Here is a 10,773-nt window from a genome sequence, read left to right as displayed (position 1 = left end):
TCCAGTGCCTCGGTGTGCTTCTTTACAGCTCTGTGAGGGCTTTAGCAGTTCTGCAGCACCAGCCTGGAGTGATCCAGAACTCGTATTGTTTTTTTGCTCTGGCTAGGAGGCCCTAACACACAACACCCTCTCGTTCGCCCCCAAATCCCTCAGTTTCCTCGTATTTCCCCGGACTCTCCAACCGATTTGGGCTTCCCTGGTGGCTCAGATGATGAAGAATCTGCTCACAATGCGACAGACCTGGGTTCGATCCCTGGGTCAGGAAGATCCCCTGGAGAATAAAATGGCAACCCACGACAGTATTCTTGCCTGGAGAATTCTCCGGACAGAGGAGCTTGGCGGGCTACAGTCCATGAAGTCGCAAAGAGTCGGAAACGACTGAGCGACTGACACACACGCCAACAGGTTTGCTGCTGCCTCTCCACTTCCACCTGTGGTCGCGCGCGGTCTCGGCCCTCTGCTCCGCGTCTCTTTCGGCCCAACAGGCCCTCTAACGCCGGCGAGTGCGGATCTTCGGCACTCTCAGCTCAGCGCATTCCCGAGAGCGAGAGAAGGATGTTGTTTGGGAGCACTAATTCTCAGCGGCAACCTGAGGCAGGGGCTCCGGGGGCTAGAGGAGTCGAAGCTTCAGGGGACAGACAGAGGCGCCCAACTCTAGATGAAGGGGCTGATGCAGACTCTCCCCCGCCACCTCCCTGCCCGGACGCACACTGAGCACTGTGGCCAGGTAGCCTGAGACCCGGCGAGAGACAGTGACCTAAAGCGGAAAAGGGGGGCGGGGGGGGAGAAAGAAACAGTAAGGGCCAATGAGCCTCGACTGATGGTGAGCGTAGGGATGCAGAGAAAAAGGAAGGGTCAGTTGAGGTCAGCGCCCCCTGGTTACTGCCCCCTCCGAACCCAGGAGATAACACAGAGATCGGAAGAATTTCGGCTAAAGAAATTTAAGACCAAAACACAAGTAAGTCCTGCAGCTGACACAGGCCGGGAAGAAGCCAAAAGCCCTTCCCAGGGCTCTGTCTAGTTCTCGGAGGAGCGACCCGTCCTCCGGGTAAATATTTACTCAGTGGGAGACTGGAAGTTGGCTGGACGGGAGCGTGTGAAGGAGTGGGCTTCATGGGGTGGAGAGACTCCATACGCTCTACACTGGCGGGGACAGACCTGTGCACGGGCCCGAGGGGAGTCGGGCCCGGGGACTTCAGAGACGGCAGGGTACCGGCGCGCGGCTGGGGAACTTAGCGCGCCCCTTTGGCTGGACTCCTTCCCTGCCCTTGCGGGCCTCGGCCAGATGCCGTAAAATCTTCATAAATCTGTCAGCGGTCCCAGTGCTTCGGGCGATCACCTGCGGCGTGCCCCTCCTGGCACCAGCGGGGTCTGGGAAGAGATGCGGGGAAGGAACTGGAATCTGGCTCCTTCAGAGGCCGCCCCCGCGTGGCCCTAGCAGACCGCGCCCGGACCCAGGCGCCACAGGCTGTGCGGGGAGTGGGGACCCCCCGGCTCTCCAACCCGGACCGACGTCCCGGGCGGCTCCGCCTCGCGCCTGCTTCCCGGTCCTGCAGGTCAGCGACGACCGCAGATGGGACGGGATCGCCAGGGTGGGTTGAGAGGGGCGTGTGTATGCGCGGGAGAGGGGTCCTGCTATTCTCAGGCGCTTTTAGGGAGACTAGAGTTGCCGACGAGAATGTTAAGGAGCAGATTCCTCCAACTTGCCCCTCTGTCGGGAAAAGACAGGACCGAGAGTGAGGCCCAGGCAACGACTGCCGCCTCTCGCCCTGCCCAGGGGAGTTTCGGGGATCAAAAGCAGCCAGAGTCTGAGCTCGGGGATGGGTTTTCAAAACACAGTTACTTCTTCCAGTCGTCTGAGGGAGAATACGGTAAAGGCAAGATCTCCGATCCGGTTCCCCCACGGGAGCTCCTCTTCCTGGTAAGTGAAGGATTGCACGCCTCGTAGAGAGAAAAGGAGGCCGGACTTCTGCGGTCCTCGCCAAACTGCGCTGCCAACGTCCGGGCCGCGGGTTCCAACCCGGATCGGCCCGATGCTACGTTCCGGCCTGGTGGGGTCAGCGGCCGCCCCTCCGCCCACTGGACCTCCCAGTGTCTGCTGCCGCACGTGGCAGCCGGAAGCGCACCCGGTGCCTAAGGAGAGGGAGGGTCCACCCTGGGCCGCGGGCTGGACCCTATCTGCGCCTGGGACCGCGGGCGGGGTCGGAGGCGGCGGCTAGAGAGAAGAGCCAGGGGGTGTGGGAGAGACCGCCTGCCGGGGCGCTCAGCCTCAGCCAGGCCAGGGTAGTGGTGGTGGTGGTGGTGGTGGTGGTGAGGGGAAGGGGTGTCCAGGCACTGACCTGCCAGCCTGTACTTCGCCGGGCTGCGGACGCATCCGGACGCACCAGCCCAAGTAGAGGCCGCTGGGGCCCCCAAGAGGAACCTGGAAAATTCTCCGAAAGTCTCTAAGGTCTCCCTGCGTTCTCGCTGCCTTCCGGCTGCTGGTGCTCACGGTTCGAGACCCTTTCCCCAGAGGGCAGCAGCCCGCGGGGTCCTGCGGGAGCGCGGAAATCCCGCCGCTGGCCGTGGGATCCGCCCTGGGGCTGCGAGCGCTCCTCACCCGCTTTCTCCTTCCGAGGGCAGGGGAGGGGCTTGTTGCCGCCTGAAACCCGCTTTTAATTCTCCGCCTGCCTGTTTCCGATCACCCGGGGTTGGTTTTTCTGTTTGCACACTCCTTCTGTTACAATAAAAACAATCGACATTTCTTTTCAGTTTCCCCACATTAGCGTCACTCAGTAATTGTTCTCCACCCCCCTTCCCCCCGCTTTGAAGGCAAGCGGGATTGCTGGTGCCCTCGCATTGGAAGGTTCCCGAGTATATAAGCAAACCTTCCCTAAAGACTTTAAAGTAAAAATAAATAACGGCCCGGGAAATTGCTGTGACCCCAACATCACTTTCTGAACGCAAATTACACCCATTTTTCAGTTTTCAACAGCGGAATTGTTTTCAGAAGGACGGCGCGTTGCCCCCATGTGATATGGTTATATTTGTTTATTAAATCCACAAATGAAAGAGAACACATTTGGGGGGCAAGGGGCAAAACTCTTGGCTACATAGTGGCAAGTGCGATCAAGGATCGGATCCGGCTAGCGGCACGAGCAGGGCGGAGTCCAGCAGAGACGCCGGGATGAGCGTCCTGCCCAAGGGACGCTTCGACCTGCCTGGTTCGAAGCATCTGTAGAAGCCACAGAGCTCGGTGACAAGGACACTGTCCGAGGTTACAGCCTTGAGCAGCGCTAGCTAAAGAGAATTGTTGCTGCCTGTGGGAAGAACAGGCTTTGGGGGTCTTTAAGAAGGCAGTGGGGCTGCCTCCTACTGAAGACCCGATTGGCCTAAAGGTTCCTAGAAAAGATAAACGAGAACCAGGCCGTGCCTGTAAGCCTAGGTTTTGGATCTCAAGCACAAAGAAACCCTCCAGGTCCCCCACCAGGGTCCAGGTTTTGTTGAACGCAGCGTGGTTGGGGTTGCCTGCTGGCTTCAAAGGACTGCAATCAATGTACGGGCCAGCCTTGGTGCTAAGCATCTGCGTTCCTCTTGTTTTCAGGGATGCAGAGAACCCGGACTCTCTCACTTCTCGGTCCTCTCGATGCTGGGGCGGGCGGGAGAGGGGGGGCGGGGTGCGGTGCTGGGGAGGTTGCAGTTGGCACAGTGTCCGCATGAATCGCCTCGGATCCCGCGCAGCTCCGTGAGTCCTCACACCCAGGCAATGGACAGGGTGATGGGACTGCCTGGAGCCGTGCAGTCGAGATGCGGGATTTCCAACCTGTCGCCTTCTCCAACCTAATTCTACCACTGATCAGCCCCGCGCTGAACTCGAGAACGAAGACTCATGCGACACTGTCCTCGCATTCTCTCTCCGAAAACAGAAATCCGGGTTTAACAGCAGAAAGTTAGGGTCGGGTTCACGAAAAAATTCCGGCTTTCTTTGAGTCCCTGGCTACCTTTCTGCAGACAGTCGCCTCATCATAGCGCCACCTACAGGTGCAAATTTGATTGCGCTCGCGCAATTTTTACCATGATTGGGCAAGGTTGAAAATCCACGAAACTGTCATAGCCCGAAAATTCTAGTTCTCCCTTCCAATTCCTCCTCCACTCTCAACTCTCCACTGAGTTCCAAACCTCCGTACCTTTCCCCATCATGGTCCAAGGCAATCCTGAGCATCACTCTTGTCATGATTCACCGAGAGCCCATCTTGCACGGTTCGGGCTGGATCCTCTTGCCTTCCCCAGGAGGTACTCGGGGCCCTGGGCTGTGAACTGTCCGTGCACTTAGGCAGGAGAGCCTGAAACTGCGAACGACTCCGCGCCTCAAAAAGGGAGTGTTGGGACCACCCTTGCCCAACCCATCTTACTATTTGCTCGGGGCTCCCAACGTCCAAGCATTCACGATAAACTTACAAAGGCAGTATTACCGTCTTTCTTTTTTTCTTTTGTTTTCCTTTTTTTCAGGGAAATCAGAGACTTGGGTTATATAAGAGCATACAAGACACTTAAATGAGATCCCACGGTGTATAAATCCCACTGTGTCTCAGTGTCGTCGCTCTCCGAATGTCCCTCTTCTGCGGGGACAGGTCACGTCGAAGCCCCAAGAGAAGCCCATTTACTGTAGGTGTCTGCCCCCTCCACGACCTCAAGGAGACAAACCCGTACCAGGCCGCAGGCACAGAGAGCCTGAGGGAAAGAGCACCCGCATGGATGACTCCTCTCTGTGGGCACCGACCCCGCGCCGGCCGAGGAGGTCGAGACTGACCGGGCGAGAGTGGGAGACCGGGATCAGGCTTGATGCGTACTCTGTTCCCCATCCCTGCCTCCGGCCCAGGCTAAAGCAGGGTTTGGAGGCGGAAACAGCAGCGACCGCGGGAATCCGCGGCGTCCCCGGGGACCGCCCGGGCGGAACCGCAGAGAGACGGGCTTAGCAAGGTCCAGAAGAATGGGAAAAGAGCTGCTCTTCCCTGGGATTCGTTCCCCGGCTGCCAGGATGCGCCCATCTGGTTCCCCGTGCGCTCTCAAATCTATCTACAGGCAGAGAAATCCACGCTCGTCTTTCCTGGGAATTTATTCTGTCGTGTCCCTGTGGGTGTTTCTTTTTAAGACCACTATAGTGGGGAAAACCGGGAGGAGCTGAGATGCAATAAAATTAGAACTCGTAATTAACTAGTTGGGCCCAAGTGCGTGGAAAATAGACGTGGCAGCTCGCCTCGCTTGCTCGCGGAAGTTCGGGTTATAATTAGATTTTCCTTGCTCTGGAGTGCATCTTGGAGTCCGGCTCAACTCTTTTCGTCATCTTAGATAGAGTGGAGAAATAAATCATTTCATTAAAATGACCATGATAAAAGGATTTTAGCGCACATTAGGAAAGGTGGTAACCAGACGAGAAAGCCCCCACGTTGTCATGGGCAGGGGTCATTTTTTACTAGCTTGGGGAAACGCTTTCTAGCTGTGGCCCTCACATAATTGCTTCGGCCTTTGTCCCTTGAGTGGGGATTAGACTCGCGGGGCCGAGGAGCGTGAGGGGCGGGGGGGAGACGGACAGGGAGGACGCCTCCCAGCCACAGACCTGGTCTGCGAAATCCCTAGCTGGTGCTTTCAGGTTTTGAAAAGAAATTGCAATCCACACTAGGATCTGTCTTTGCTAGGATCACCAGAGCTCTACAGGCCAGGAGCCTATTCCTGCGGCAAGACCCGGTATTTCAGCAAATCTTCAGCGTGGGGCACGAAGGTCCTACACCGCAAATCTTTCTGGCTGTGCTGGGTCCTCCCCACTGGATAGGCTCAGATAGGCTCCTCGACTCAGCATCCGGGCGCTCTCTCGCTTCCTCCCTTTGCCAGTTCAGGGTCCGGTCAGTCTGAACACTCTACCCTCACCACGATCAGCGAAAAGACCCGGCCTCTCACCTCCTCCCCTATGGCAGTAGCATTTGAGACCAGTTTTGTGGGGAAAGGGAGGGTAACCACCTCTCTGCAAGACAGGACTGCAGAGTAGTTCTTGGGAAATTGAGTAGCGATCTAACAACGTAGTTTTCGGTGAGTACCTAGAGGCTAAGGAAGAGAAAGCTAAAAAAGAAATAAAGGTAACCTCTCAAAAGCTCCTCTTTTCTAAGCTAAGAGATAAAACATCGTGCATCTTTGTAAACAAAAGATTTTTTTTCTGAGAAGAGAAGGGGGTAGGGAACTACTGCCTTTATATGATTGATGTTTTCATTCAAATGATACATTTTAAAATTCATATAAATGAGTCCAAATTTTTTTCAAGAAAACCCAAGTAAGTGTTGTTGTACACAAGTATCCTATGTGCAAATGTGAAAAACAATGAAGGTTTTTTTAAAATGCTGTTAAGGAACTTGCACATTTAAAAGATACTCACACATTTTAAAATGTGTGCAAAGATGTTTAAGCACCTATCTTATGCAGATGTATTTTGGTAGTGCACTTAATAAAAATCACTTTTTTGGTAGAGACTTTAACAAAAATTATTACAATTAGTAAGGATGGGCATAGCAGAAACAAAGGAGAAATAAATGAGGGGAGAATTTAGGCAAATAAAAAAGTTTTTAGATAATGCCAACCCACTGTATTTTATCCCAATCCCTACAATTTTGTGTTATTTCTGTCTGACCTATAAAGGCATTACAATTTTGATTCTGTTGCTGAATCACATCCAGCATCTAGGAGTCTGGGGGGCAGGGGAGAGGACTGCACCAACCAGGGATTAACACCAGAAATGCTGTGGTGTGAAGGCTTCAGGAGTGCAGCTGCCACTCTTGATGCATGGGTGTAGAAGTTGGGAGAACAGGTGGGTTCCGTTTTCTGTAGGATCAAGAAGTGAGCCCATGACAGTGGCTGGGCTGGAAGCCACTTCTTAGAAGGGTAGAAAGCCAAGGTCATGGCAATAAGGGACCTTTAAAAAGCCCCCAACCCCTTTCTGCAGGACCAGAGGTGTGAACTAGATGTTCTGGTGAGCTGACAGCATAAATTCCCTTGGGAGTTTTTATTGGTTGAGCAATCCCTGCATAGTTCCTTTTGGGAGTACATTCTGCCTAGCTGCATGGAGATACCCCTTTCAGTGGGGGGAGAAATAGTGATTCCATTACTCAATGTAAAAAAGCCTTCAATAATGACACTTTAAGGCTAAAAATTTAAACCCCTGAAAGTCAGGAAATAAAAAGTTAAAATTCTTTTAGCTGGATTAAATCACCCTTGTTGTGCAGGCTTTATAATACAGGGTACTTTTACAAGCCTTCTCTGAAAGGTCAACCAAGCACTGCCACTGCTGTGTTTAAAGGAGAGTGTGGTACTTAACTGGGTAGATTTTCTATTTGTAATCTGAATGTTTCATGGCAGTAGGTTTCAGTGCTTACTTGGTAGGTGTAAGTGCTGCCCTGCATGTGTTAATAAATGGATTTAAAGATTAAAGAAAGCAAACCAACTTGTAGGTAACAAAAAGCCAACTCAAAACAACAGAGAGAAAAGCTTCAAGTATCTACATACCTCTCAGATCTCCCAGATACCCAATCCAGAGAGTTTTATCATTCAAAACCAGCTCTCTGCATTTCTTCAACTCTGATATAAAATGAAGTCCTCAAATGGTAACCTGTGTGAGTACCTATCGTTTCTTCAATTTTTATTTTAGAACTGAATTTTTATTTTAGAACTGAAAGTATCTTTTCCCCAAGAGAATATACAGTAGAAAGATGTGTCATTTAAATTCTGTGCTGGAAGTTCAGACATTGCTAAGTTACATATGAATTATGACTTCCAGAGTCTTCTCTAATTGTTCTCTTTCAATGAAGATAAACAAAAAATATACTTTGAAATTAGACTTTTTATATTTTAACTGTGAAACAACAAAAAAAAAAGATTTTCTGTTTCTCAAGGGTTCCTTACGTCAAAAAGGACCACAAAAAAAAAAAAGAGAGAGAGGGAGAAAAGTGAGCAGACACTCGAGAGTTAACTCCACAGAGTTGTATGTAAGATGAACCACAGCTTCTGGCCACACGTGCACATGATCTGTGTGTTTCATCATCGAACTGCTAAGTCACATGAGGGTGTTGGGGGGAATAAAGGTATTAGGTACATGGAGGCATTATTATTCCTACTAGAGCAAATTAGTTTCATTGTGGAAAATATGCCCTTGGGGCAAGATATATTAAATTATATAAGAGGAATGAATGCTATTTGATGATGCTACATAAAAGCTGTGCTTTTTCCTCATAAGGGAAAGTTTCTTGTGTCAATAGAAATGAGGAGGGCAGAGCTATGCAGTCTGTACATGTCATCTGTACAGGACTCAAGGCATAATTGGGGATTTCACAATCCTACCACCCAGCTGTCCCCAAAACTTCAAACAAACATATTTATAAGCCCCCACCTTGCCACGCTGTTGAAGACATATTTCTCATTATGTAGTTAAGCCTTAATGAACCAGATCACCTAGGAAAACAAGGGTGGGTGGAATTTGAAGGAGCACAGAGCATCTTGGGAACGTTTTCTATTGACCTCTGTGTCTCTAAACAGAGGAGAATATAAGAAAAAGAACTGTGTGCATGGCGTGCTGTCCTTTTACAATTTTTTTGACATGAAAACTATTTTAAAAATCCTTGGGTAATTTCTGTGCCTTTTCCAGAATATGGTATAAGGGAGAGTTCAGAAAAGTGAGTCCAAATGGGTTCTTCTTTGGTAAATATGCTTAAACAGAGCTGAATAGAAATCATTTATATGAATGTGAAGATAGGTGACATTACTCGAGAGAGTCGAAATGACCTTTTTGGGTGAAGAATAGTAATTTTGAGAAGGAAGATGGGATAAGAGAGAAATATTTTTTATAAAAGATTAAAATAGATACTTTTCTCCTTTATATTAATATCAGTCTTTTAAGGCATCTAGGAAAAGCAAATGAAAGGGATTAATAGCAAAGAAATATTAATACAAACATTATAAATTAAATTCATTGCTATTGTTGTTACAACACATATTGATAATACAGTACTGCATGTGTGTGTATCTCAACAAATAAATTAATGAACTCAATTATAAGAACAGTTTGTCAACTTATCTCTGAGTAAGTTATCTCTTGTAACTGCAGGAGTCTTTTGAAAATGTCCTACACTCCAAGATCTGAATTTAGATATCTTATTTGCTTCTCAAGTCCAATAAAAACATCATGTTCAGCCTATGGACTGCTTTGTAGGGCCACAAGGTCATTTTCTTCTATTCTTCCTGGAAGTCATTGCTAAACTGGGAAAATAGAATCTTTCTTTTGATGCCTGGCATCACTATGCCTGAGAGTATGAAATGGTAACCCAAATTACTGGAACTTGTACCCACCAACAAGGGAAAGCTGTGGATACCAGGAAAATTTGCCCTTTAATTAGTACTGTATCCTATACTTCTCTCTCCAGTTCCACCTCTTTCCCTTTCTCTGATATATGACTTTTCTCTTTTAAACACACACACCCCCCATACACTCTCTAGAAGAAAGCAGCATTTTACATAAGATTTTTATTTTTAAAATGTCCTTTTCTAGTTAAAATTCCATGAAATCTCTGAAATATTTTAAGGCACACCATGAAACTAAGCATAACATTACCAAGATGAGTTCCAGTGAGGTCATAAAGCAGTTAGTTCATATTAGATTCCTAAACCACCATAAATGCATATATGCCTGGATCTATCTTGGTGCTTATATTTTAAACAATCCATGAAAAGTATATCCAGACTGTTACATGTTTGGGGGAAATTAGCACACAGCTAACACAAGGTCAACGTTTGCCATCTGTGCATGCTCACAAATCTCTTTACCCTAAAAGCAGGTAGACTGACCTTAGTTATACAACATTAGGAGAATATCAGCCTCAGTCAATCCAAATTGGAATCTGGACACATGAGAAACTATTCAAAATTATCACTGTTTTGTGGCTGATTCTTCCTCTGATCAGCAGTGTAAGCCTGGTACGCTTGTACAGTTAGTATACTTTCTGGTACACTTACACAGTTGTATTGGAAACAATGATGACAGAACTTGAGCTAGTTACCTCCTGGAGCTTTCCTGGAGCATTACTTTGAGTTCTTTTCTGCAGTATAATTCAAATTGCTGATCTCAGTTAAAGTAGATGCATTCTTTTAAGCTCATGATTTTGTGGTGGGGAATTCATTATTCATCTGACCTTTCAGTAACTCTAAACACAAATTGATTGTTTTACACAATTCATTCTTCAGGTCACCTGCCAAATAATGTGTGGCTATTTGCTTCTTCTCCTCCCACCCAGAGCTCCCCTCCTCTCTCTTCTTTTTCAGCTACTCCTCCTTGTGTCGCAGGAATGTTATTTGTAAAACAGCAATAACAGCCTAATCTGTGCCCTCAATGTGGATTTGGCACTATTGGGGGGAAGACAAAAAAAATTTTTTTATACTGAAATTTAGTTAACTTACACTGTTGTATTAGTTTCAGGTATACAACACAGTGATTCAATATTTTATACATTACCAGGTCATCACAATGATAAATATAGTTACCTTCTGTCACCATAAAAAGTTATTACCATGTTACTGACTCTGTTCCCCATGCTGTACATTATATCCCTGCGACTTATTTATTTTATGACTGAGATTTTGTCATAATTTCCTTCCTTCACCAGTTTTGCCCATTCCCCTACTCATCTACCCTCTGGCAGCCAGCAATTTGTTCTCTCCAACACAGAGTCTGTTTCTAGGTCTGTCCATGTTTTGCAAATGGCA

The sequence above is a fragment of the Bubalus kerabau genome, chromosome 19 (genome assembly GCF_029407905.1).
Source record: "Bubalus kerabau isolate K-KA32 ecotype Philippines breed swamp buffalo chromosome 19, PCC_UOA_SB_1v2, whole genome shotgun sequence".
Taxonomy (NCBI): domain Eukaryota; kingdom Metazoa; phylum Chordata; class Mammalia; order Artiodactyla; family Bovidae; genus Bubalus; species Bubalus kerabau.
The sequence above is the reverse complement of the archived record's forward strand: the minus strand, read 5'-3'. Positions refer to the sequence as shown.